Here is a 26,946-nt window from a genome sequence, read left to right as displayed (position 1 = left end):
GGTCTTGCTCCCGCCTCTCCACACCAGGAACGAGAGTGCTGGAGCCCCACCGCCCTCCCTGCCTCGCTGTCACACCTTTTCTGGCTTCAAAAAGCCGCTGATATATTTTACAAACTGAAACAGCAATTTAATTCCCCCTGATAGCGGCAATTGTCCATTAGATCTTCCTACCGAGGAGCTTAACAATAATTCCTTTCATCCAACTGCTTGCTTCTTCTTGATCTGAGAATCAATCCCATAAATAGCAGGCAAGAGTTCTCACATTACTCTCCCCTCCAGCTTTTAGCATTTTGATGAAGATTCTCATCTCCTCTTTAAGCACTTTACAACTTGGCAATTTTTCCCCCTTTGGTTCCTTTAAACAAAATAAAACAAAAAACAGAAAAAAAAAAAAAAAAAGTGTGCCTGCTGGAATGGGGAGCACAGCCCTTGCATTCTGCTCATGGAAGTGGTGTGCGCCTTTTCCTACCTGGAGGCAGGGGGATGGTTGCAATGACCTCTGGTGGGTCCTGTCTGCTGGAAAGTGGGTTCTGCTCTGCCCCAGAGGGCCATCACTATTGTGTCCCCAAAATTCACACTCACCACACCTGGGTCCTGCTTTTGCCAGTGATGCTCAACTTAGGGTACCCCTCCCATTCCAGGAGCCCCTCCCCCTATTATTCACCCCCAGGAATGGAGGCGGGAGGGAGGCCACAGCTGCTGCCCTGGGGTGGTCTGAGCCAACTCCCTCCCCCAGCCTGTGGCCCCCTTGGAACCTTCTAACCTAGAGAGGGGATTCGGCCCTTTTGTTTTCCTCTCCAGCCCCTCCATCTCTAGCCAAACAACAAGAGTGGGAGAGGTGGGGAGGCCCAGGAAAAGGAGAGAGCTTGAAGCCTTTTATTCAATTCTTTTCTTTTTTTTTTTTTTTCAACCTGCAGTCAGCTCCAGGGATCGGGACAGTGGAGAGCCCTCCAGCTCCTCCACGGTGGTGGCTAGGGTGGAGTGTCAGGGCACCTGGGAGCCCCGGCCCGCCCCTCCCCTGGAGACTCTATCATGTGCTCTCTTGTCTCCACACACTCACAGAGAAACATAGCTAAAAATGAACCTGGGACCGAAGTCCCCCTCGACAAACCTGATTCCCAGGTTTATTATTATTTGTCAAGAGCTGACAGCAGCCGCTACTCAGGAACCGAGCTGAGAAAACAACACAGGCCCGGCCCCTGAGACCCACAACTCAACAGAGACAGACAAACAGCTCCAGCGCTGGGATCCCAGGTGGAAAAGCGCAGAGCCACCTCCGGCAGCCCTCTCCGGCTCCCTCCGTTTCATAAGTCTCTCTTCTCTGAGGCAGTCAGGAGGGCCCTGACACTCCCTGGGAGCTGGGGAGAGGAGGAAAGCAGGCATGGGGACCAGTAAGGTGTGGGCAGGGTGGCTGGAGGGGGGGCTGGTGGGGGAAGGAGAGCATGGAGGCGAGGGACCTGAAGCCTATGCATTCCATCCCTGGTGCAACCTCAGATTCTCCTGGAGCCAGAGGAGCTAAAAGGGTCAGCCAGGCCCCTTTTCTCTCTGAGGACTGTACCATATCCTCTGGCTAGATGATTCCTTTTTCCAATTTTTAAAACTTGCCTTTAGGAAAAAAAAAGTCCAGAGTCAGGGTTGTGGAAGCAAGTGGCACTGTGCATTCAATTTATCATTGAAAAGCCACCAATTCCTGACACGCCCATAACCAGCCAACGTGTGTTCTTCCTGCGCCTTCGTGTTGGCCCAGGAAGAGCTCACAATAAACAAGAGCTCTAAATAGAGCCCACGGCAATGGGATCGGCTAGAGGAGGAAAGGCTGCCCAGCCAGGCTGCCCCACCCTTGGTCCTCACTACCCCCTTGGAAGGAGGGCGGGTACACTGGCTCTGTGTTCCTGAGCTGCAGGAAAGCCAGCCCTGGGGAAGGGAAGATGACAGCCACGATGCGAGAGGACGTGGCTCGGCCACCCAGACTCACACCCCAGCAGACACTCCCTCCATCGCCCAACCTAAGATGCTCTCGTGCCTTTTGCTGTGTTTCTTGCCCGCCAGCAAGGTGTTCTTTATTTCACAGCCATGCCCTTCCCTTCATCAACACTGGGCTCCAAAGCCTACTGTTCCATGAAGGCTTCCTTCCCTTTCCACTCCAGGACTACACATGGGAAATCATGGCGGGAACAATCATCATGCATGTTTCTGTGTTATGGAAAATCTGCTCCTCACCCGCATGTCCCATCTTGCCCACTGGCCCCTGTTCCCCCAGCAGACAAGATGATGGCTCTGCCTTGCATGTTCACTGGGGGAGAAGGGGCAGCCTATGCAATATGACTCCACAAAGTCCACCTCCTTATGGAGCCTCAATATATATACATGGTTATAGTTTAACTTCTTTGGCTTAACTCTTTTTTTTTCTTTCTTTCTTTTTCTTTTTCTTTTCTTTTTTTTTTTTTGAGACAGAATCTTGCTCTGTCACCAAGCTGGAGTGCAGTGGCACGATCTCGGCTCACTGCAACCTCTGCCTCCTGGGTTCAAGCGAGTCTCCTGCCCCAGCCTCCCAAGTAGCTGGGACTACAGGCATGCACCACCACACCCAGCTAATTTTTGTATTTTTAGTAGAGATGGGGTTTCACCATGTTGGCCAGGCTAGTCTCGGTCTCTTGATGTGATCTGCCTGCCTTGGCCTCCCAAACTGGGATTACAGACATTAGTCACTGTGCCTGGCCGGCTTACTTTTTTTTTTTTTTTTTTTTTGAGATGGAGTCTTGCTCTGTTGCCCAGGCTGGAGTACAGTGGCATGATCTTGGCTCACTGCAACCTCTGCCTCCCGGGTTCAGGCAATTCTCCTGCCTCAGCCTCCTGAGTAGCTGGGACTACAGGCGCCTGCCACCACACCTGGGTAATTTTTGTATTTTTAGTAGAGATGGGGTTTCACCATATTGGCCAGGCTGGTCTCGAACTCCTGACCTTGTGATCCACCCACCTCAGCCACCCAAAGTGCTGGGATTACAGGCATGAGCCACCGCACCTGCCCTGGCTTGCTCTTAAAATGTAAAACAAGCCAATCCAAGAAGCATAACCCTTTACGTCCCAGCAGCCATTTAGACAGCAGTGAGAATAAGTTTGTTAGTTCCTAAAGCCAATTTGGCTATGAGTGAGATGATAATATATAATTAATAACAACTGCCACTTATTGAGCCCTCCCTGTGTCCCAGGCATGACACTAACAGCAGATATGGATCACCTGGTCTCTTTTTCTTAACAACCAGATGGTGTTGGCATTACAGTTGTTCCCATTCGTGGGTGAGCAAACTGGGGCTTTGAGGAAGTTTCCAGATGTTACACACAGTCTGATCCCAGAGTCTGCAGGGTTAACTGGAAGTCTCAGGGTGAGGGCAGGAAATAGCAGGGAAGGACTGAGACTCCTAGAAACTGGAGAAGTGCAGGAAAGGTGAGGCTGATTATAAAACCAAGCTGCCAGTTTAGAGTTGGGCCCTCGAATGCTGGCTGTCCTTTGACTTTCCTCTGCCCTGATTTTCCAAGCATCACGTTATACTGACACCACTAAACGTCTTCTGTGTTGCCGAGCCTAGGCTTTTGTACATCAGTTAATGGACACACACTCCGTGCCTTCCCACGGTGGGGAAGTTCCTTCCATCAGCCCTGTCATCCTGCTACAGCAGTGTGTGTACACATTTTGTTAAATATTTCATTGCATTTTGCTCTTATTATTTTATAAAAATGAGTGGGAGATGGGAAAATGAAAGTGCTGATCCCAGCGATAAGAAGCAGGGGTCTCGTAAACATAATATGACTGAGATGAAGATGGAAAACGTGAAGCGAGCTGAAAGCGGCAAATCTTGAGCCTTCATCGTGGACTCATTGGACTGTGTGTTCAATTAGGAGGAGAAGGAACAAAATTAAAGAACACAAAATGATGGAAATATATGGCTGAAGGCTGCATCTCAGAGGCGATGTATAATTGGAACGCGTGGGGCACGTACGAAAGCCAGGCTGCCTGTGCCTCACCCTGCTCTTGGCGGCTCTGGGGCCAGGGCTCTGAATCACATGGACTGGGATTCTGTCAGCGTCTCTGTCTTGTCATACTGGACTGAGGGGCCCTGCTGGGGTCCAGGAGGAGTGAAGTGGGGTAGAAGGGGGCATGCAGTCAGCCTGCTCTCTGTGACGGTCTCCACTTGGCCTTTCCCCACACACCCTTGGCTTTCCGGGGACCACCCACAGCTGGAAAGAAGTCCCTGTTCTGGAATGAAATCTGTCCATGACGCGCAGGCTAAGAAGCAGCTGGCTGTATCTTGGGAAAGCGTGTCCAGTGGAGCAGTATTAGTGTTTTCAAGTCAGGGCACCCCATTGTTGGGGGCATCCCCTCTCTTATCATATCTCCCTGAGTCCAAGATTTATCATCTTGCCAAAGAAGCCCCTTCCTGTTCACTTCAGAGTCTTCTCTTCCGCTCTCAGCCCAGAGAGATTCCAGGCAGCAGTCTGAATGGGCAGCCAGTGAGCCAGCAGCAGGGTTATTACCCACATCCTCTGAGGCAGGCAGCTATTAAACAGAAGTGCAAGGACGGAGCTGTGTTCTACCTCCCACTGGCTTGGGCTGTTCTCTGCCAGGTCCCATCCCCTTCAACCTCCAGCCTTGGAAAGGGGCTGTGGTTCTCTGGCTCCTAAGAGGGAAAAGTTTAGTCATGTGCTGGCCCTTTCAGCTGCTCTCAGACACAGAGGAGGAGTGTTTCATATTAGCAACAGAGTCTTTGAATAGTAGGAATGGGTCTGAAAATTATAACTCGCAGTGAAGCTTAATTTTGACTTTTGCAACGCAACCCATTTCCTATCATTATGGTCTGGGTGGAAAGAAAGAGTCCTGCCTTTAGCACAGAATCTTTGTAGTCTCGATGTTCAAGATCAGGCCTTCACTTTGCCCTCTTCTTTCTCCAGTGAGATGGACACCATTTCTCATGCTAGGGCAAGGACCAGGGAGTGGAAGAAGAGGAGGAGAAGAAGGCAGTTTTGCACAGTGGACTCTGGCCCTCAGGGACAAATTGGGATGCTTAGAACAGTTACTAATCCCCTGGGATCTGAGCATTTGTTAGTCTGGGTCTTCCAGGGTCAAGCCTGTCCAGGGAAAAGGAACAAAGTGTCTCTACTTCCAGATCAGGAGGTTCTGTCCAGAGCAGGTTGATCAGAGCCGGCAGGGTGCTGCATGTGAGATGTCTGCTCCCAGAGCCAGGCTCTGGGATGGGAAGAAGTAAACGGGGCTACTCTTCTAAGATGACTCCCCAAGGGCACAAGTTTGCCTGGGGCTGGGGACGATCCTTGCTGTCTGCAGCCCCCTCGGAGCTTTCTTCTCTGTTTAGGGCCTGGCTGTCTCCAGTGAGAGCCTGTGCTTTGTGGCACTGGGAAGAGCAATCTGCTTCTCTTTGTCCTGCAGTTCATAAACGTGAGAAAAAGAGCTCACTCAATGAGGCACTTGCCACGGTCAGGGATGATTTCACTAGCAGAAGCTGTGTGCATGTGAGCTGCGGAAGTGTGGGGAGTAGGGGAGATGGGCAGAGGGAGGCAGGGAGGTGAGGAAGCCCATTTCAGAATGATGGGGAAGGTCAGGCAGAGAGCTCCCCAAGGGGGACAGAGAGCGGATGCTGGGGAGATGGAGAGTCCAAAGGAGCTGTCCACAGTGAGAAGCTGGCTGCTGCGGCTGCCCTGAAACCCAGCCTCAGCCTTTTCTTCACTCCTCAGGAAATGAACGCTTCTTCTCCAATTCTGGAAGCAGTGGGAACTCCAGGCACTAGGGCAGACTGTCAGACGACCAACAGTGGTGGAAGACTCCCGAGTCGTCATGAAGCTGACTTCTTCCCGAGACAAATAAGGAAACTTGCCCAAGTCCATGCAGCAAGTTGGCGATAGGGCCCTAATTAGAACCCAGGTCCCAAGTAGCAAATCCAGGCCTCATTTACTGAGCACCTATTCTGTGTTGGGCACTGTTCAGGGCAGTAGACGTCCCAGAAGGAGAAAACAGAGACGACAAAGGAAAAGAAATGAAGACGTAGCAAAATGGAGATTTCCTTGTGCTGAAGCAGACAGGTGACTTCAGACTTAAACGATCCCAGCGCTAAGAAAGGAGAACAGAAAGCAGACCTCAAGCCCCAACACACGCTGGTGAAATCAGAACTTTAATGGGAAAAGAAGAGAGAACCACACGTTCCCATGGATCCTCATTGCAAGATCGGAAACAAGGAGACGGTGCAGCCATGTCAGCAAGTTCTAGGAGAAAAAGGTTTTGAACCTGGGATTCTGAGCGCAGTCCGATTATCAGTCAAGTGTGAAGACAAAGCCAGTGTTGGACATGTGAGAACTTGGAGTTTATTTCCCATTCATTGATATTAACAATAACTAGAGGTTGTAGCCCAGCAAATGAAGAAATCCGAAGAGGCGGAGAACACTGGACAAGAAAGAGTGGCTGCTCAGGGCACCAGTCACGGCACCACAGGGCTCAGAAGGTTCTTCCGCAGCAGCCACGTTGTAACGACCCTTCCACGGGCCACTCACACTGCTTAGTTCTGCAGTTGAATAATATTGCCATGCCCACAGTGGTTTTAATGCTTTTAAACAGACTTCCATCTTATAATCACCTATAGAATGCAGAGGTAAACTACAGCAACGTAACAGTATAAATCTTCTAAATCTTAGCAATGTAAAAATCATAGATAATTTATTGTTATGCAAAATATAATATGTAGTACTATATATAGTATATTATATACAGTATAAAAGTATATGGTATACTATAGATCCTATGTATTATATCATATATAATTATATATTATAGTACATAGCATACATATGTATTATAGTACATAGCACATAATATACCTCATATGATTATATACACTAATATATAATATTACATATTATATAATGTATATTATAATATACTATTTATTATATGTGATTTAAAAATCCTGCATATATTATATTATATAGTATACTATATAATATAGTGTATAGTATTATATATTATATATCATGTATACAGTATTATGTATGATATATAATGCTATATACTATATTATATAGAGAATATACTACAGAGTATATATTATATATTATTTAGTATTCTATATAATATGTAGTACTACACTATATAATACATAATCTCTATAGTATATATAATGCTATATGGTATGTGTTATTTAGTATATTACTATTATTTTACATTATTAAGATTTAGAAGATTTATACTTATATTAATATATAGTATATATTATATATGGTGTCTATATGTTATATAGTATATATAATGCTATGAACTAAAAATAGATAATATCAGATGTAATTTGATAAAAGCTTATCAAACTAATACAGATTGGAGGGGAAGGATGTATGCTAATTCCTCAACTTTGATAGCAGACAGTTAATGGATAAATAGATAAACTGAGATAAAAGGACTTAAGCATATTATCTAATATAATAAATGTTGGCCATCAAATATCTAAAGCCAGAAGCTGTGGTGGTTGACTTTGGATCATGAGCCTTGTGGGGAGAGGTGAGGGTAGGAAGGGAGAGTTTTTGTTTTGTATCTTTTACACTGTTTGCTTTTTCCTCTCACACATACTTGTAATTTAAAAAATAACTACAATAAATAAATAATTATACATCTATATAACAGAAAACTATGCAGCGGTTGAAAGTAATGGGGTAGATCTATTTGTTTTGACCCAGAAAGCTATCAATCATATAACCTATGTTTAAAAAGCAAGGTTTTAGAACAATATTTAAAACATAACATTTAACTGTGTTATAATAAACAGCAAAACCGATAAGATGTAGTCCCTACCTTCAAGGAGCTTTCTGATCATGCACCCACTTCTGTGTCCTCTGCCCTGGGCCATCTGGCCTGCTTGAGACCTCTTGCCTTTGTAAGTTGCATGCCTCTTATTTGCCTGCTTATTTGTTTTTTAGAGACAGGGATCTCCCTCTGTCACCCAGCCTGGAGTACAATGGAGCAATCATAGCTCACTGCAGCCTCAACCTACTGGCTTCAAGCAATCCTCCCTCCTCAGCCTCCTGAGTAGCTGGAACTACAGGTGTGCATCACCATGCCTGGCTAATTTTTTAAAAATTAATACCTCTTTTTGCAGTAGATAAGAACTATTTTTTGCATATTTCAAGTAACAACTCTAAGTTCTTGAGTGTAAGTGCTCAGTCCAAAGACTGGCCTGGGTGAAGCTGCACAAGAGATGAACAGCTTTCTACACAAATATCTGGTGGAGGGAAGCAGAGAGGGGAGTGAGAATCCAAGGACTACAGGATGTCAGGCCTGAAAGACTCCTCAGAGAGCCTCTAGTCCTCCTCCCTCATTCACAGAGAAGGAACACATGTGGGGCCCAGAGAGGGGCAGTGGCCAATAAAAGGTCACGCAGTTGAATTATGATGTCCAGAAAAGACAGAACTGGGCTTTGTGAACAGCCAGAGTCAGGAAACAGCAGACAAGCTGAAGGCTGACCTGGGAGCCTAAAACCATGGCCTGCAGAGAATCCTACAGGGAGTTCAGAGGGGGCCCGTTCAGGAGCTGCTCAGAATGCAGATGGCTTGACTTTGAGGGGAGGCCTGCACAAATCAGACCACATCGCCCTTCCCTAGTATCCATGGTAGTGGGAAAGAAGCAGTTTTAATGTAAGTAGGAGGCGGCGCTTTGGGGCTCAAGGGGAGGGGCTTGCACAGAAACTGGCATTTTCTGAGCATTTCTGATGCACCAGACATTGTGTGAGGTGCATTCTTGTGCATTCTCTCATTTAATCTGCACAGAAGCCCCATGAGGTAAATATGATTGCCACAATTACAGAAAGACAATGACGGTAAGAAAACTTAAGTGTCTGGGCGCAGTGGCTCATGCCTGTAATCACAGCACTTTGGGAGGCTGAGGCAGGCAGATCAGTTGGACTCACGAGTTAGAGACCAGGCTGGAGAACATGAGAAAACACCATCTCTTTAAAAAAAAAAATACAAAACTCAGTCAAGCATGGAGGTGTGCACCTGTTGACCCAGCTACTCAGGAAACTGAGGCAGGAGGATCATTTGAGCCTGGGAGGCAGAGGTTGCAGTGAGCTGAGACTGTGCCACTGCACTCCAGCCTGGGTGACAGAGGGAGACCCTGTCTCAAAAAAAAGAAAAAAAAAAAAAAGAAAGAAAACTTAAGTTATGTAACTTGCCCCAAATCTCACAGGCAGCAAATGGCAGAGCTAGAATTGGAGTCTAGGTTGGTCTGGTTCCAAAGCCTAAGTTTCCTCAAGGAACCAGAGGACTCCAATAACTATGTGTTCACCAACTGAGAAGAGGAGATATGTCTCTCCTAAATGGGGATACAACAAATGCTGTTCCCTTCCTGAACCCTGAGTATGGAATCAGCTCCTTTACCCAATCCATGACTATCCAGGTACACTGGCTGGCTCTTGAGAACTAAGGTTTATGTTTGCCCAACAGGACTTTGAAAATCCCCACCACAGAGGATATCAGCATTTGGGGCTCCCTTTCTCCCTAGCAGAGTTCCTACAGTGCCAGGCTCAGAAGAAGATGGGCTAGGACCTAGTGTGAGTGCAGGGAGGAGAAGGAGCTGGAGTCCAGAACTCTTGATTTCCAAGTTTTCAGTCCTGAATCTGTCCTGTACCAACCTCAAAGGCATATGACCTTCTCTTGCCACCCCTCAGACACCGGCCCCCAGCCTCCTCCTATGTCTCCCCAGGCACCTCTGCCTCCACTGAGCCCTGACTCTGGGGGAGGCAGGCAGGCCCAGGAGAGTATATATGTCAGTTAGGGTTTGTCATTTACACGTGGAGATCATTAACGAGACTTATTTTTAAATTGTAATTGCAAAATGTAAATGCTCCCCAAACCGATGTGTAATTGCTACCCCCTCCACCCCAGCCCTTCCCCTCTGGTGCCAGCTTTGCAAGGAGAGAATTAGAAAATAAAAAGGGGGTGGATTATGTAAGCAAAACGATTTTAAAAAAAGAGAGCGAGAGAGCTAAGAATTTAAGTGAGACAGCTGGCAGCTTCTCTGATTGCCACACTTCCAGCATTAGCTGCAAAAATTGTCCTTGCCAGTTGCACCCATCCAAGCAATAGTGTCAACTGTATTTAGTCCCTAGAACAGACCATACTGCCACTCACTTGGCAAGACGGTTCAGTGGTTAGTGTGTGTGTGTGTGAGTGTGTGTGTGTGTGTGTGTGTGTGTGAGTGTGTATGTGTGTGTGTCTCGGGAGTGAGAGGGCAAAGGTCAGGGGTGATATTTGAGGTTGCCTCTACCCCATCTGTGGAAGCCTTCCATTCTACAGGAAGACATAATTCACAGCAGGATTAGCAGTCCATCAACCCTGTTACCCATATTCTACCATGCAGGTGATGGAAGGAACACCTTCATTCTCCCAGGCTCAGACTGGCTTGTTTGGACTCCAGCATCCTCAGCCTCAGCCTACAGAGAAATAGGACTCTACAGGAGAGTTCAGCAGGAAGAGCCTCAGTTCTATTTTCAGGCCCAGAGAAAGCCACTGAACTTGGGCATCAGTACACTTCACACGGATTCACCAGGTATAGAACCCTTGTCCCTTTTGTGTACCTTCTTCCCATCTTCTTCAAGTCCTGCCCACAGCTGCTGTCTACAGTGAACTCCTTGTGACAACACTCTGCACACAGACTCCAAATGTTGAAAAGGCTCAACTTGCCCCCGAAACGGGCATCGCCCAACCCACACTCAGCAAAGACTTGACCTGCATAGATACCCTCCCCTCAGCTTCCACCACGAGGAGCCACAGCTCTCCCATGCCACCCACCCCTCGTTGTACCTAGAACACAGAGCTCCCCAGACAGGAGGAAGGACGAGCATTGTTGCCAGTCTATCCTCAGACATGTGGTCCTCTGAATAGACTAACTAGCTGCTTGGGGAGCTGGGCAAAGGGACTTTCATCTTTGTGATTAACTCTCCCTCGTTCCCTCTCTCCAAGGAAACCAGCTTTGTGAGGAATCTGGCAACGATTTCTGCTGCCAAAATGGAGACTGATGAACTGTAAGATCATGGTGGCCCTAAGACATCAGGGAAACTTACAAAATCCTGGGCAAGGTCCTTTGGAGCTGGGGCCCAATCTCACCATAACAGATCCAGCCCTTATCATGGCATACTGGAAAGAGAAAAGGGTTGTTTTGGATAACCGGATTTCTAAATCCCTGCCTATATTGATACTTACGTCTGTGGGATCATGAAGTTACTTAAGGGGATTTAAAAAACGCTATCTGATAAGAGGATTAAATGAGATTCTCTATTCAAAATGCTTTATACGTTCAAAAGAACCATTTCTCAGAGTTCATCAGAAACACCTGGAATGCAGTTTCCATACATCAGAAAGATTTGGGGGCCGGGCGCGGTGGCTCACGCTTGTAATCCCAGCACTTTGGGAGGCCGAGGCGGGCGGATCACGAGGTCAGGAGATCGAGACCACAGTGAAACCCCGTCTCTACTAAAAATACAAAAAAATTAGCCGGGCGTGGTGGCGGGCGCCTGTAGTCCCAGCTACTCGGAGAGGCTGAGGCAGGAGAATGGCGTGAACCCGGGAGGCAGAGCTTGCAGTGAGCCGAGATTGCGCCACTGCACTCCAGCCTGGGTGACAGAGCGAGACTCCGTCTCAAAAAAAAAAAAAAAAAGATTTGGGGTGCAGGTTCCTGAGTCCTAATCCTGACTCAAAGCATCAGAAGCTTTGGCTCTGGGGTCTTGGAACTGCATTTTTAAGGAAGCCCCAACCCCGCCCCGCCACCACCAGGTCATTCATGGGTGATCGTGTTTGCTCCAGAGAGTGGTACAAATGCAATCATCATCATGATACTAAGCAAGGCCCCACCCATCGGCATCAACAACCATTTATTGTTCACAGAATACATAGATGAAAAGAGACAGGAATAGGACCAGCCCTCCTCCTCAAGGAGCTAAGGAGGTGACATAAAGACATGAGAATAATCATACAATGATTGCCTTTCAAAGTTGTTCATGTTAAGTGTCAGCTCATGTTCTGAGCTCATTTTAGAGGCCTTCAGAAGAAAAGATAACCTGCTTGGGGGGTGTAACTATATGTTAAAGGACAGAAGAGCATTTCTTACTGTTCGGGTGATCCCGGGGGCCTCTGAGATGGTCCTCAGGAGACTCACTCCCCTCTTTCTACTTCCAGCTGGGCCAGAATTTCTTCCTGTCTGCTAGAGCCAAAGCACCTGCAAAAAAGGGTAGAGCAGCTCTCAGCACGGAAGGCAAGAAGTGCAGGGGCGGTCAGAGAAGAGGGGCTTCCGGGCCCTGTTCTCCCCTCTCCAGGCCTCTCCAGCATGTCCTCTATTCTGTAATTTCCCTTGCAGCCATTTCTCCTGTATTTGCCATTCAACTTTCTCTCAATGTGGTCAGTGAGGCCCATGGAGCCACGGTAGCCATGCCCTGGTGACTGTCGAACACGCCCTATTGTTGCCCGTCTGGCTTCCTGACACGAGGAGTGCCTGCAGCCCTCTCCCCCAAGTGCGGACAGGTGCCTGTGAGTGATTTCTGTGGTGCTGGGAAGACCACAGCTGACATCTTGTATTAAGGCTGTAGGGAAACTCAGAGGAAGGGGGGACAGTGGTAGATTTGTCAGGCGTGCGGATAAGTTGCAGATCCAAATGATAGCGGGCTTCAACTGGGGTCTGGAGAGACACTGAGGGGTTAGGGTGGGTGGGGAGGTGTCCAGGGCAGCAGGGAGGAAGAGTCGGAGGGGAATGGACCTAAAGCGGCACTTAGCAGTAAAGGACAACCTGTGGCCTCAAGCTGGTTTTGGCTGCGTGACTTATTTTTATTTTTAGATTAAAGTGAATTAATTTTGTTTCTCAATATTTGAAATGGACCATGGTGTTGGCAAATGGAGGCTGGGTGGTCAGCACGGCCATAAGGTCTGGCCGGACACTCCTCAAACAGTCCCATCAATTTCTCCTTGTGGATGAGCTGCTAATTGGACTTCAGTGAGGCTGTGCTTGGAGCCAGGATGGCAGGGTCAGGGGAGGGGCTGCTCTGAGGCCTGGGCGGCACTTTCAGAGCAGCATCGGGAGAACTGCTGGCCAGGAGGGCCTGCCCTACACCAGAGGTAAATGCATCTTTAACATTAACAGTTCCTTCCTAGTTAACACCATCTTACTCTCCCTGTAAAAACACATTTGCACCTCAGTAAAGAATGTAATTAACTGGTGACATGACAACAGGAGGAGCTAAACAGTGGCCCAGGCCGGGAGCTGCAAGGGGTGGTGGTGGTGGGGTGGTGGAAATTTAGACATTTGCCTGAACAATGAGACTTTCTCACCTCCCTCCTGGTGTGTGTGTGTATGTGTGTGTGTGTTTGTGTGTGTGCACTGCCGGGAGGTGAGGGTGGCAGAGAGACAGCATCCGGGATCCTGAGGGAGGTTTGAATTCCTGGTGGCAGAAGAGAGGAAGCCAAGGGTGCTGGGAGGTGGGATGAGCCGAAGGAAGCAAGGATAAGCAGGGTGGTTTGTGAATTTCCATTAACAAAAGCTCTCCGGATTAAAACAAAAACCCCTCCCTTCTTTGCACCCCAGTCTCCTCTCAAGAAGAAATAAGAGATACCAGCCATTGCCTGCCTTGGGCAGCCCCTAGGAAGAGCCCAAGAGACCAGGACCAGCTCACAGGCATCATCATGGTCCAGTTACTCCTAGCTTGTCCCCTGCACCAGGCTTCTCCTCCATGTGACCTTGTCTGTGAACTCTGTGACCGACTCCCAGTTCTGTGGCCACCCCAGCAGCAAACCTGGGAGATATGCCTGATTCCTCCCTCCTCCAAGCCTCATCTCCTTTTCACTCCCCCATCACTATCCCACTTCTCATCCTCTTCCAGTCAGGCCTGAAGATATCTTCCCTCCTTTCCATCCCCAGCTGCACAAGCTACAAAGGGCCTTTCTCCCCGCCATGCTCCTCCTTCCCACCATCGGCCCCACAGCGCACCCCTGCACTGCTGCTTCCACGCAGAGCTACTGGGACAGGCGACTTCATTCATACTCTTCAAGGTCTCATCCATGCCAGGCACTGCCGACACAGCCGTGAGTGCCTCATGCCTGTGATGGACTTACAGCTGTGGCACCACCTCCTCCAGAAGTACAATGACTTCCTGCTCAGAGAAGGCCTTCAACACACATCTGCTCATTGTCTAGAAAGCAGCTGGCCCCGACTGCCTTTCTAGACTCATCTTCCACCCTGCACCAGTGGCTCTCTACTCTCCAACAACTCACAACACTTGCCATTCTCCAAACCTGTCCACAACTTCCCACTCCCCTCAAAGCCCGATTCTATATTTCTATCTGATCAGATATTTCTACCTGAACCATTCCTCAGTGTTCACGCAAACATTCTGGCCGCTACCTCCATAGCCAGAAGTAATTTTTCCTCCTCTGTGCTTCCAAATAACATGCTGCTTGTCATTCTCTGAAAGCTCTAGTCACATCCTGTCTCATGCTATGGTTATCTTAGATATCTTTCATCTCCTTCCAAACTATAAGCTTCTCATGGGCAGAAGTCCTATCTTAAATCTGTATAATTTTTTCAGTTCACAAAGCACTTTCTTGTGTAATATCTTCTTTAACTTTTAAAGCAAACTTTAGAAGTAGACGTTTTAATATGATAATTTTGTTACCTTTAAAAAATAGCAAATGCTTCTTGTAAACAATAGATAATAAGAGAAAAAATGTTAGTAGCAATCCTACAATACAAATATAAGCTACAGTTAATATTTGGAGTAAAATGCTTCTTTTTTAAAAGCAGTATCATATTTTCATACTGTTCACTAAATAGCCTTTTATATTTAACAACACATCATAAACACCTTTTCATGTAAGAGGAAAATATATTATAATTTTAATGATTATGGCATTCCATTTATGGGTATACTATAATTACTCAGACAAATTCTTCACATTTGTTGTTTAGATTATTTCCAGTTTTTGCTATTATAAACATATAATGACTATTCTTGCAGTGGACTCTTGCTCCAGACTTGATCATTTTCTTAGGATAAAGTTCTGGATGTGGAATTGCCAAGTCCAAAGGTGTGTTCATCTTAAGGAATTTTTGCAAATTACTTGCAGGAAGGTCACACCCATTTACATCCTATCAGCAGCGTATGAGAGACGCCTTTCCCTCGCCAGGTGGTTGCTCTTATTTTGTAGGTGTGGAAAATGAGGCTTAGCAAAGTCAAGAACAGGGCTTGCCTAAGAAAACAGCCAGCAAGTGGTGTGCCTTCTGACTCCAGACATTTTGTTCTCCCAAGCTCTCTGCTTCTCTTTGCCCTTCTATTTCTTACCAATCCAAAGACAGTGCTTGCAGTAGTAAGTGCTAAATTAATGTTGCACTCCCGGAAGGAGAGGCAGAGGCGGCTGTGCCCTGAGTGGTGGGGTGGGCCAATCCTGGAAGCTTTGCTAACATCAGCCTTTTCCAGGTGTCTGAGGCTGACTTGGCAAATGACAGATCTGTTCTTCGGTAGCTTTTTACTATTCCCTCCTGCCCTGTTCTGGGAAGGTACAAATTGCTTCAATTTAGTCCCCATATATTAAGAATCTACCTTGTGCTGGGGCCTGGGCATCAAAGACGCAACACACACACTATCTGTCTCTGTCTCTGTCTCTCTGTCTCTCTCACTCACTCTCTTTCTCTCTCTCTCTCTCTCCCCCGCTCTCTCCCTGTCTTCTAGGTGCTTACAGTCTAGTGGGCAAAATAGAAGGTAAAGAAATAATTGTCACCTACAATGTGTGTGTGATGCTGCTTCTGACTGTCAGCCTCCGGATCCCACATGGCCAGAGCAGGGTTCAGGGCCAGGGTCAGGGCTGGGGAGGGGAGGAAGCTGTGCCTGCCTGGTGTGGCCTCCAGCCTGTCTCTTTCATTGTGTCCCTCCTGGCACTGGGGTTCCAGGGCTCCCTCTGACATCCTGCCATAGCCACGTGTTCCTTGTCTTTCTGCTCTAGCTGAGCCTCTGCTGCCCCAACCCCACGACGACACAGAGGAGCTACAACTCAGAGAGGAATCACTCCAATATTAGGGAAAGAAGCTGACCCTGTTCTCCACTCAGGGATTAAAACACACATTTGAGAGAGGGAATAAAACACACATTTGAGAGAGGAAGGATGATCAGAGGTGACACCAGCATGCCCCCACACAGGGCACCGCTTCAGGGCTACAATATACTTGGAATTCTCCTTCCCAGAACTGACAACTGCCGAGTTCCATTTGTTTCCCAACAGCCTACAGAAAGCTACAAGGCATAAATACAGTCTGTAATCTCCTTCCTGTCACTGTCAGCAATTCCACCAAGCACAAGGGGGACCACTCACATGACAGAGAGCCAGGATGGCAGGGAGGAGGAGACCCCTGATGGCCACGGCCATCCTCCCAGCCAACCTGCCTCTTACCCTCCACACTCAAGCTATGTGCCCCTTTCTAGACTGCAGGCAGAGGGACCCAACACTCTCCTTTTTGTCACCATGCAGAGCTCTTCCTCTCTGAAAGCTAATAAGCAGCACAGCAGGCAGGGCCAAGCCACAGATGCAGACAGAAAGTCAGAGAGAAATGGAGGGATGGGTAGACACGGGGCTGTGTGACCCAATGGCCCAGATGGTTCAGGGGACAAGAAAGGAAGCAAGAGCTTCAGATTAAAGATAAAGCTCCTCTGTCCTCACGACCTCCCCACCTCCAGCACTGTAGCTCCCGCAGGCCTCTCTCTGCCTATCCAAGTTCATTCTACTGGACCCATCTACGGACATGGGCTGGCTTCCCCACAGATCACCGTTGCCTATTTTGCCAACTTGTGCTTAGGCTTTTTGTAGATGAGTTGGATAGGTGAAGACCGAGCCTCTGGAATCTGTGGCCAGAGACCCAAACCAAAGACTTGTCCCCTGTCCACTCTGGGAAGGTTACCCCACTCTGGTATCTATCTCAGGAGCATAAAACACCAAGGTTTTTGTCCCAGTTGGCCCAAGAGCCTAAAAAAGCATCTGTTCTCACTCTGGAGCCCACCGGGGACCTCTTCTTCCATGAGTGCAGTGATGAAAGTGTGGTTTGCCTACACGGACACCCCAGCAATCCCTAATAGCTGATGTTTGTGAATCCTCAGGCTTCACCTCCCTGCTAGCGAGGGTGAGCTATGGAGGCGTGGCAGCCAGGACCAGCTTTACCACACGTTTGCTCTGTGATGTTGGATGAAGTATGCCACCGGTTTAAATTCTGTTTCCTCCTCATCATTACTGGTTTTCATCATTGCCATCTATAAACAAGGGGCTGGACCTGACAGTGTGACATTCTTTGATCTCATTCTCTGATGACGCTTGATCGGCTGTTAAACTCAACTGTCATCCCAGGGAAAGCCTCAAATTTCACCAAAGCAATGAGGCTGATCTCAAAGAGACCAGCTGCCAGTCCTCTAGAAAGACAGGTGCTCTTTGGAAGCTAAAATAATTCATCGACCTGTTTATGGTGTTTCTCCTCTGCTCAAAAGTCTGTAATGGCTTGCCAGGGCCTAAAAGACAAAATTGAGATTTCTTAGCTTCCATTCTTCCCCTTCATAATCAGCCTGACCCTACCAATCTTACCTAATCCCCCACTACTTTCAAATCTGAAACTTTTCTCCAGCCAGGCCAGGCTGCCGCTGCCTCACAGCCAAGCACACCCCCTGTGTGAGCTCCCTGGCCCTCCTGGCCCACCTGCCACACTTCCCTTTCCTCTGTTGTCCAGGTCCCATCCAACCTGCAAAGACCAGCTCAAGTCGTGCCTTTCTGCAGCCGAACGAACTCAGCCTCTTGCCCTCCTCACCCTATTACTGACCGTTGATCTTACTCAATTTTGCAAGCCCCTGCTCTGTGCGTGAATCTTAATCTCCCCTCAATGTCGTCATAAGCTTTTGACTGTGAGACTTTCATATTTCTCTTATGCCTTCCATACACACCTAGGTGAGTACCGTGCTCACGGAGATCATGGGAAGTATTGTTCCTGTCACACGAAGAAGAGCCGCTGCTTGAAAATATTAAATCAGATCAATGCTGAACCAGTTCAGTTGATGGTTTGCTTAGTTATTATTATTCATTGCCAAAGGTATTACAGTTCTTTATATTTCAGTGTGTTCTTGAATTGAGAGCTGTTGACTAAACTATGTATTATTTTGCATGCTTCCTGCAGTAATACTAAGTGAATGTGGGAGAGAGAGAATACAATGGGTGGAAAGGTGAAGTCAGACAACCTTGAATTCCAATCCTAGGTTTCCGTTTTCCTAGCTGTGTAAGTCACGGTTTTCCTACCTCTGTAAAATGGTTACAATAATACCCAACCCACAGGATGCTTCCTGGGATTTGATGGTATTACATTAGACGTGTGATATGCTTAGCAGATAGCAGAGGGCTTGGCAGTGACGTAGACTAAGCCTTTCATAAATAATGACTATTGTCATTAGTGACAATAATGGCAATAATAACTTGTTTAGATCTCATCTAGCAGAATCTTACTCATCCTCTGAGACTCAGCTCTGTTAGATTTTCTCTCATGGCCACTGAGCCCCATACAGGGTGTCTGTCATTCCTTTCTTTCTGCTCCCCTAATACCTGGGACCATATCTCCAAGACAAAGTCCAAAGTCCTTAGCCATGAACTCCGGGTTGTATCACTGAATTATCTGTTCCTAGGTGTGTCCCTCCCAATAAGCTCTGAGTTTCCAGAGAACAGGGACTCTGTATTCCTCACCGTGCACTTCCAGCCCTGGCCTAGCATCAGGCTCAACATGCATCTATTAAATGAGGGAAAGAATGGATAAGCAGGAATGCCAGAAGCAGTCAAGAGACCTGGGCAGAGTTTGGCCAGTCACAAATTTTCTTTCTGGAGAAAAGGGCCTGGGGGAGAGATTGGTAATTGGGAATGCATCATGAAAAGCAAATGTCCGCTTTAATTCAGCTAAGACCAGCCCCCTTGAAAGGGACTTTAGAAAAAGCCTTTCACTTGCCCAGCAGGATTTTCTTATTTGGGGAACCTTCAGCCCCATCAGAGGACTTCGACATTGAACACCTCTGCAAGGCTCTGCCTGTCTCTACTTTCCTTACCAAACTCAGCCTGGCCTCCTTCTCTCACTCCTCCCCTCCCATCCCTTTCCCCAGTGGTCAGACCCTCAGCCTCTGAGTCCTTGCTGTCTCCCCACGCGAGTCTGCTTGATGACTCTGGGTTCCAAGGCAGGCTCCCCAGCTCCAATGGCTCTCTCCAGAAGCAGGTGAAGGTAAGTACATCTTGGTACAATCTGTTTGTTTTTGCCTCTGCCATCAGATAGAGTGAGCTACATTTTCTTCCTTTTCCATCTCCACGGCCACATCTCAGCTCAGCAATTCCCTCCTGATCCATCTCTCTGGGTGCTGCTGCATCCTCCACAGGCTGCACAAGGACCGTTCCAGCCGCTTACAGCATCCTATGCACAGTTCTCTTCACACTTAGCCAGCCACATTGTGATCATCTGGGTACCACTCTGCCACCCCACTCGACTATATAATCCTAAATGGAATCTCAAGCCTATAGAGCTCCCCAGAGCCTAAGATGTATTTTGTACATATAAGGTGTTCAGCATATTTGCTGGATAAAGGAGTAAATACATGCATATATTCAGCAGAGGACATGTGGAGTGTATAACACACCACATGCTGATCTCCTTTACGAAGAACTATATTATCCGATTTATTATTTAAGCCTTGCAGCAACTTTGGAAAGTAGTTATTATTAGTCCTATTTTTAAAAAGTGAAAACTGAGGTTAGAAAGTGAAGTGACTAGCCCAGAGAAAACTGGTTAAGGGGTGAAGGGAAAGGGTGGAGTCCACCTGCCCGTCTAGTCTAGGAAAAGCTATAAAGAGGGTGAGCTGCTTCTGTTCTCCCTCTCTTGGGAAATAAACAAGGAGAATTCTTCTTCTCATCATTTGGTGAGTCGGTGACATTTCATTTGACAAAGAATCTAGGAAAAGCCTCTCTTGGGACTAGTTTTGGGACCAGGCTCTGATAATATTGCTTTATTGAAAAAGGATGCTAGGAACTGAGCTCCGGATGGCCTTTTACATGGAGTAATTTATGCAGGAAATGAGAAATATATTTTTTTAAAGAAACACACATTGATCTACACAGTCACAAAGACAGCAGTGACAACACACACACACACACACACACAAAACCCCAGAAACACTGTCACAGACACACAAAGGCACAGATTCCAGTTCAGGGTCATGCCACACACAGTAAGCAGCCAGAAGATTCCAAGTCAATTGGATACAGAGCCCTAGGCTCACACCCACTTGCAAAACAGTCGGAAGGCTCTCTCTGACTTTCCCTTCCATGCCTTCCAGGAGAAATTGCCATTTTCCCCACACATGTAAATTTTCGTTATTAAGGAATGCAGAGGAAGCATGACATTGAAGAAATTAATCTCTCTGTGCCTCCCTGCCCTTCTCAGGGCTCTATTTCCTCCTGTGATGACCACACCGCTTATGGAGATGGTGCCAATCCGATGACCTGCACCCCAGGGCACGATCCCATTCAGGGAAGATTTACACCTTGTGCCTTGCAGAGGTTTCAGTCATAACCAGCTCCTGGAGGACAGCAAAGGAAGGCAACAAGGAAGGGAAATGAAATGTCTGTAAAATTCTCATTCAGATACTGCTGAGAAATGAATTTCAGAAGTGGAAGTGATGGTAAAAAGCATTTTATTTAAAATGCCTTTCTCCCTAGGCTGTTTGTGAAGAGTTGGGATTTGAAAGGATATCTGAAAGTTAGGACTTCCCTTCCAGCCATGGTGATTTTCACCTGGGCTCAAAGCAGAGCCCAGGATCCCTGTACTTACAAAATTGGCACCGAGAAACTCACGGATGCTGGAAACACACTGGGAGCCAAGATACCTGGCCTCTATCCATAACTCTCTTGCATCAGCACGTCACTGCTCTGGGCCTCAGTTTCTCCACTGCAAAGTGAGGTTAGGACCAGATGGTCCCTTCCACCATGGTCTGCATCAGGGGACTCCTTGCTCTGCCTTGGTCCAGTGTTAATAAGACTTTACGTACTGGGGTTATCTGCAAGATGATGTATAGAACCCAAAGCATGTCCAGTCCCATCCATTAACTTTTTGTTTATGCTTCACTGTAACTTTGTGAGGTTGGTAGTGCTGGTATCAATATACCCATTTTACAGACAGAATAAGCAAAACTGAGATTTTACTGTCTCGGCTAAGGTCACAAAAATAATCAATATTGAAATCTCAAGTTGATCTATTGGGATATTCAATGGAAAGGTGACCTGCACACTCTGGGGGATCTGGGGGACACAGGGGTGATGGCAGATCACCCTCTTCCAGCTCTGCAGCCAAGCATCTGCCACAGTGATTCAGCAGTGAGGGTGTCGTCATCCGTGGGGTGTTCTGGGCATGATGCTGCCCAGGAGCAAACCCCCATGACAGGATTAAACCCCCATGACAGCAGCGCCATCCTGGGTGGGGCGGGGAAGGTGGTCATTAATGGGCGTCACTCCATGGAAAACGCAGAGGACAGCACCTTGTGACTGTGTCTGTATAAGAGAGGACAAAGCCCCTCGGCACTCTCATAATGATGAAGAGGACGGGGAATGGAGGGGGCTGTAGAACAGAAGGGGAGAGTCTGGAGGGATGGCTACCGGCACTTGGATATGCTTCCCAAAGCTCGGCCTTTTTCTGCACTGCTGTTCCCCATTTTTCTCCAGTACCCTCTAAACTCTGACAATAAACCCTAGGACCTCAGATCACCCATTCCTATGCTCGAAAACATATATATATATATTCGAGCATAGAAAAAAAAAATTTTTTTTTTTTTTAAATAAGACACATCTTTAGTGCAGGTATTCGAGAACTTTCATGATGTGGCTCCTACCTAACTTCCAGCCTATGACTCTACTTCAAGGACACTAGGTCAGGGGCTGGCAAACCACACCCTATGGTCTGAATGTGCCTCTCCAAAATTTGCATGGAAACCTGATCCCCATTGTGGTGCTATTAAGAGATGGGGCCTTTTGGGAAGTGATTAATTTATGAGGGCTCTGCCCTCATCAGTGGGATTAGTGCCCTTGTAAAAAAGGCTCGAGTGAGCTCCTTTTGCCCGCCCTCTGTGTGAGGACACATAGAAGGTTCCATCTATGAGAAAGGAGCCCTCACTAAACACTGAATCTGCTGATGCCTTGATCTTACAATTCAAATCTCCAGAACTGTGAGAAATAAATTCTAGTGTTATATACATTACCCAGTCTAAGGTATTTTGTGATAGCAGCCCAAAAGGACTAAGACATAAACTCAAAAGCCAAATACTGGGGCTTCCTGTTTTTGTAATTAAAGTTTTATTGGAACACAGCCACGCCCATTTGTTTACTATTATCTATGGCTGTTTCCCACTGTGATGACAGCGTTGAACATGGTCAGCCCTCCATATCTGTGGGTTCCACATCCGTGGATTCAACCAACTGCGGCTAGAAAATATTTGGGAAAAAAATTTAATCTGTACTGAACACGTGCAGACTTTTTTCTTGTCATTATTCCCTAAACAATACAGTAGGACAACTATTTATATAGCATTTACATTGTATTAGGTATTATAAGTAATCTAGAGATTTAAAGTATACAGGAGTATGTGCGTAGGTCATATGCAAATACTATGCCATTTTATATAAGGGACTTGAGCATCTGTGAATTTTGGTATCCGTGGGTGGTCTTGAAATCAGTCCCCCACAGATACGAGGGATGATTGCAGTTGCAACACAAGACCTGAACTATTTACTGTTCGAAATTTTACAGAAAAAGTTTGCTGATCTCTGCTCTGGGTTATAGTTAAACTATACTCACCCTCTCCTATACAGATTCCACTTTTAGATACCTCCAGGCCTTTGCTTGTTCCAAGACTGGGATGCCCTCTTTCCATACTCTCATAGTTGAAATACAGCTCTTCCTCAAGGATGCAGCTCAAGTATTATTTATTCTGTGATGCCTCCTGAATTGCTACAAAGAATTGCTCATAGCTCTTTACAGCCATGGCACATTGTTAGGATGACCCCACAATATATCATCCAAACTGGAGTAATTTTAAGAGTGAAAGAGAGCACAATGACTAATTACACAGCAACTACAGGTTGCAACTGAGACCATGCCAGGCAAAGCGGGTTGTGTGGTTGCTGGCATGCATGGAGTGCTTCTGTCATCCTGCCTCCTAAGGGTTAACTGTTTACATATCCAGCTCCCTCCAGGAGGCAGCACGCTTAAGGGCAAGGGCAGTGTGGGGATATTTTTAACCCTCAGAGCATCTTTACACAGCAAATGTGATCAATTCATATTTGTTGAGATGAAAGAAAGAAGGGCTCTGGTCCTAAGCTAGACACAAGCAGTTTCTTTCAGAGTAGCAAGCTGGAATAACAGAGGACAGAGGAGCCATTAGCTAAATGGGGAGGAGGTGCTTGCAGCCAATGGAGGTTGCAGGCTTGTGTGTGTCTCATGGAGCCTGTATGCCTAGCTTGACAGGGCATTTCAGTACCTGGAACACCAGAAGTCACTTCACCTTTCTGCATCTCTGGCTCCCCTGCAGCCCACCCTCCTGTTCCTCCAAGCCCAGCCCATTCATCCTCTCAGCTCCTACTTTCCCTCCTGACATCTGGTCTCACAGATCCTGGGGTGTATCTTTTGTTCTACAGGGTACTATGTACATCTCAGGCCTGGGTCTATAATGATCAAAGTGGTCGTAACCTCCTGAATCTCTGCTGCATTAGAAAAGGAGGGGTGCTAATTCAAGGGCTATAGCTTATTTCTGTGGGTTCCTAGATTCCCACTTTAGGCTGAATACTGGGTAACCAGAATTTAAATATGCATCTCCTTTCATAAAGCACCAAAACATTCTATAGACTTCTGCTCACTAAAATGGGAGACAGGAAACAGCAAGGGATATGAGGACCCATTTAACATTCTTGACACTCTCCATCTGTTTTCCTCTAAACAGCTAGAAAGATCTTTTTGAAGGTGCAAATATTCTACTACATGGTTATACCTCCCTTGTTTCAAGCACAATATCAAGCACAATATGGCTTTCCCATTCTTGAGATCAACGTCAAAATCTTTACCATGGTCTAGAAGGTCAGTCTGGCCCTTCCCACCTTTCCAGCCTCATCTAGCTTGCTGTTTGGCCTCCATCCACCCAGGCCTTTGTTCCCTCAAACAAGCCATGCTTCTTCCCACCACAGGGCCTTTGCACAAGCTACCCATGCTCCTGGAAGGTGCTCTTTCTTCATTCCCTTTTAACTAGTAATAGCCTGTTTTGCTTTCACATCTCGACTCAAGAGTCACTTCCTCAGGGGAGCTACAGTGACCTCTCAGGTAAGCCTCCTTTGTTATATGCATTTCTTAATTCAGTTTGAGAATTTAATTAATGTTGTAATTATATATTATTTGTGATTATTTGAGTAATGCCTGTTTTCTCCATTAGGCTATAAACTCCATGTGGTCAAGGGTCCAGGCTTGTTTTGCTCCTCTTGAAACCCTAGCACCTGGTAGCACTTAAAAATATTACAGACACATCTCATTTTATTGCACTTCACTTTGGTGTGCTTTGCAGATATTGCATTTTTTACAAATTGAAGGTTCATGGCAACACTGCATTGAGCAAGTTTATCAGTACAATTTTTCCAACAGCAGGTACTCACTTCATGTCTCTGTGTCACATTTTGGTAATTCTCACAATATTTCAGACTTTTTCATTATTATATATGTTATGGTGATCTGTGATGAGTGATCTTTGATGTTATTATTGTAATTATTTTGGGGTGCCATAAAATGTACTCCTATAAGATGGTGAACTTAATAAATGACATGTGTGTGAGAAACAATATTAAAATTAGGTCAATTAATAAGCCTACAGTGACCTCTAAGTGTTCTAGTGAAAGGAGTCCCATGTTTCTCACTTTAAATCAAAAGTTAGAAATGATTAAGCTTAGTGAGGGAGGCATGTCAAAAACTGAGTGTATTAGTCTGTTTTCACATTGCTATAAAGAAATACCTGAGACTGGGTAATTTATGAACAAAAGAGGTTTAACCAACTCACAATTCAGCATGACTGGGGAGGCCTCAGGAAACTTACAATCATGGTGGAAGGGGAAGGGGAAGCAAGGCACGTCTTACATAACAGCAGGAGAAAAGGGTGAGGGGAACTTCCAGACACTTATAAACCATCAGATCTCATGAAAACTCACTCACTTTCACAAGAACAGCATGGGAGAAACTCACCCATGATCCAATCACCTCCACCAGGTCCCTCCCTCAACAGGCAGGGATTACAATTTGAAATGAGATTTGGGTAGGGACAAAGAGCCGAACCATATCATTGAGATAGGGCAAAAGTTAGGCCTTTGTGTCAAAGAGCCAAGTTGTGAATTCAAAGGAAAAGTTCTTGAGAGAAGTTTAAAGTGCTACTCCAGTGAACACGTGATAGAGAAGTGAGTGAGACAGTCTTATTGCTGACATGGAAAAAGTTTGAATGGTCTGGATAGAAGATCAAACCAAACACAATATTCTCTAAAGCCAAAGCCTAATCCAGAGCAAGGCCATAACTCTCTGCAATTCTATGAAGGCTGAGAGAGGTGAGAAAGCTGCAGAAGAAAAGTTGGGGCAAGGCACGGTGGCTCACACCTGTAATCCCAGCACTTTTGGAGGCCGAGGTGGGTGGATCACCTGAGGTCAGGAGTTTGAGACCAACCTGGGCAACATGGTAAAACCTTGTCTCTACTAAAAGTACAAAAAAAAAAAAAAGTTAGCCAGGAATGATGGTGGGTGCCTGTAATCCCAGCTACTGAGGAGGCTGAGTCAGGATAATCACTTGAACCCAGGGGGCAGAAGTTGCAGTGAGCCAAGATTGCACCATTGCATTCCAGCCTGGGTGACAGAGCAAGGCTCTGTCTCCAAAAAAATAAAAAAATAAAAGTTGGAAGATAGCAGAGGTTGGTTTATGAGGTTTAAAGAAAGAAACTATCTCTATAACATAAAAGTGCAAGGTGAAGCAGCAAGTGCTGATGTATTAGAGAAGCTGCATCAAGTTATCCAGAAGACCTAGCTAAGATCACTGATGAAGCTGCATCAAGTTATCCAGAAGACCTAGCTAAGATCACTGATGAAGGCTACAGTAAACAACAAATTTTTTCAATGTAGACAAAACAGCCTTATGTTGAAAGAATATGCCATCCAGGACTTTCATAGCTAGAAAGGAGGAGTCAATGTCTGGCTTCAAATCCACAAAAAAACAGGTTGACTTTTTTTATTACTGGCCAATGCAGCTGGTGACTTTAAGTTGAAGCCAGGGCTCATTTACCATTCCAAAAGTCCTAGGACCCTTAAGAATGATGCTAAATCTGCTCTGCCTGCACTCTATAAATGGAACAACAAAGCCTGGGTGACAGCCCATCTGTTTGCAGCATGGTTTACTGAATATTTTAAGCCCAACGTTGAGACCTACTGCTCAGAAACAAAGATTCCTTTCAAAATGTTACCAGTCATTGACAATGCACGTGATTACCCAAGAACTCTGATGGAGATGTACAAGGAGATTAATGTAGTTTTCGTGCCTGCTAACACAACATCCATTCTGCAGCCCGCAGATCAAGGAGTACTTTTGAGTTTCATGTCTTATTATTTAAGAGTACATTTTGTTAAGGCTCTTGCTGCCATAGATAGCAATTCCTCTCGTGGACCTGAGAAAAGAAAATTAAAAACTTTCTGGAAAGGATTCACCATTCTAGTGCCATTAAGAGCATTCATGATTCATAGGAGGAGGTCAAAATATCAACATTAACAGGGATTTAGAAGAAGTTGATTTCAAGCCTCATAGATGACTT

At 46.4% G+C, this 26,946-nt stretch overlaps 1 protein-coding gene across 11 annotated transcripts in view; it reads right to left on the bottom strand.

Annotated features, from left to right (window-relative positions):
- The window catches only part of PKNOX2 (PBX/knotted 1 homeobox 2), a 321,964-nt gene that overhangs the window by 89,929 nt on the left and 205,089 nt on the right, over window positions 1–26,946 (bottom strand). For 7 of the 11 annotated variants that reach the window (XM_058424449.1, XM_058424454.1, XM_032167813.2 and 4 more), the window contains one exon: window positions 12,152–12,259. The exons of 2 other annotated variants lie outside the window; for them this stretch is intronic. The gene's annotated coding sequence lies outside the window, so the exon portion shown is untranslated. Of the gene's footprint in view, window positions 1–11,108; window positions 11,182–12,151; window positions 12,260–14,017; window positions 14,037–26,946 lie in introns of those variants that run through there. 2 more of the 11 variants (XM_058424447.1, XM_032167815.2) reach the window with 2 other exon arrangements.

Source organism: Hylobates moloch, unplaced genomic scaffold (genome assembly GCF_009828535.3).
Source record: "Hylobates moloch isolate HMO894 unplaced genomic scaffold, HMol_V3 SCAFFOLD_11, whole genome shotgun sequence".
Classification (NCBI taxonomy): Eukaryota; Metazoa; Chordata; class Mammalia; order Primates; family Hylobatidae; genus Hylobates; species Hylobates moloch.
Note: the sequence above shows the minus strand (reverse complement) of the source record. Positions and strands in the feature narration are given on the sequence as shown.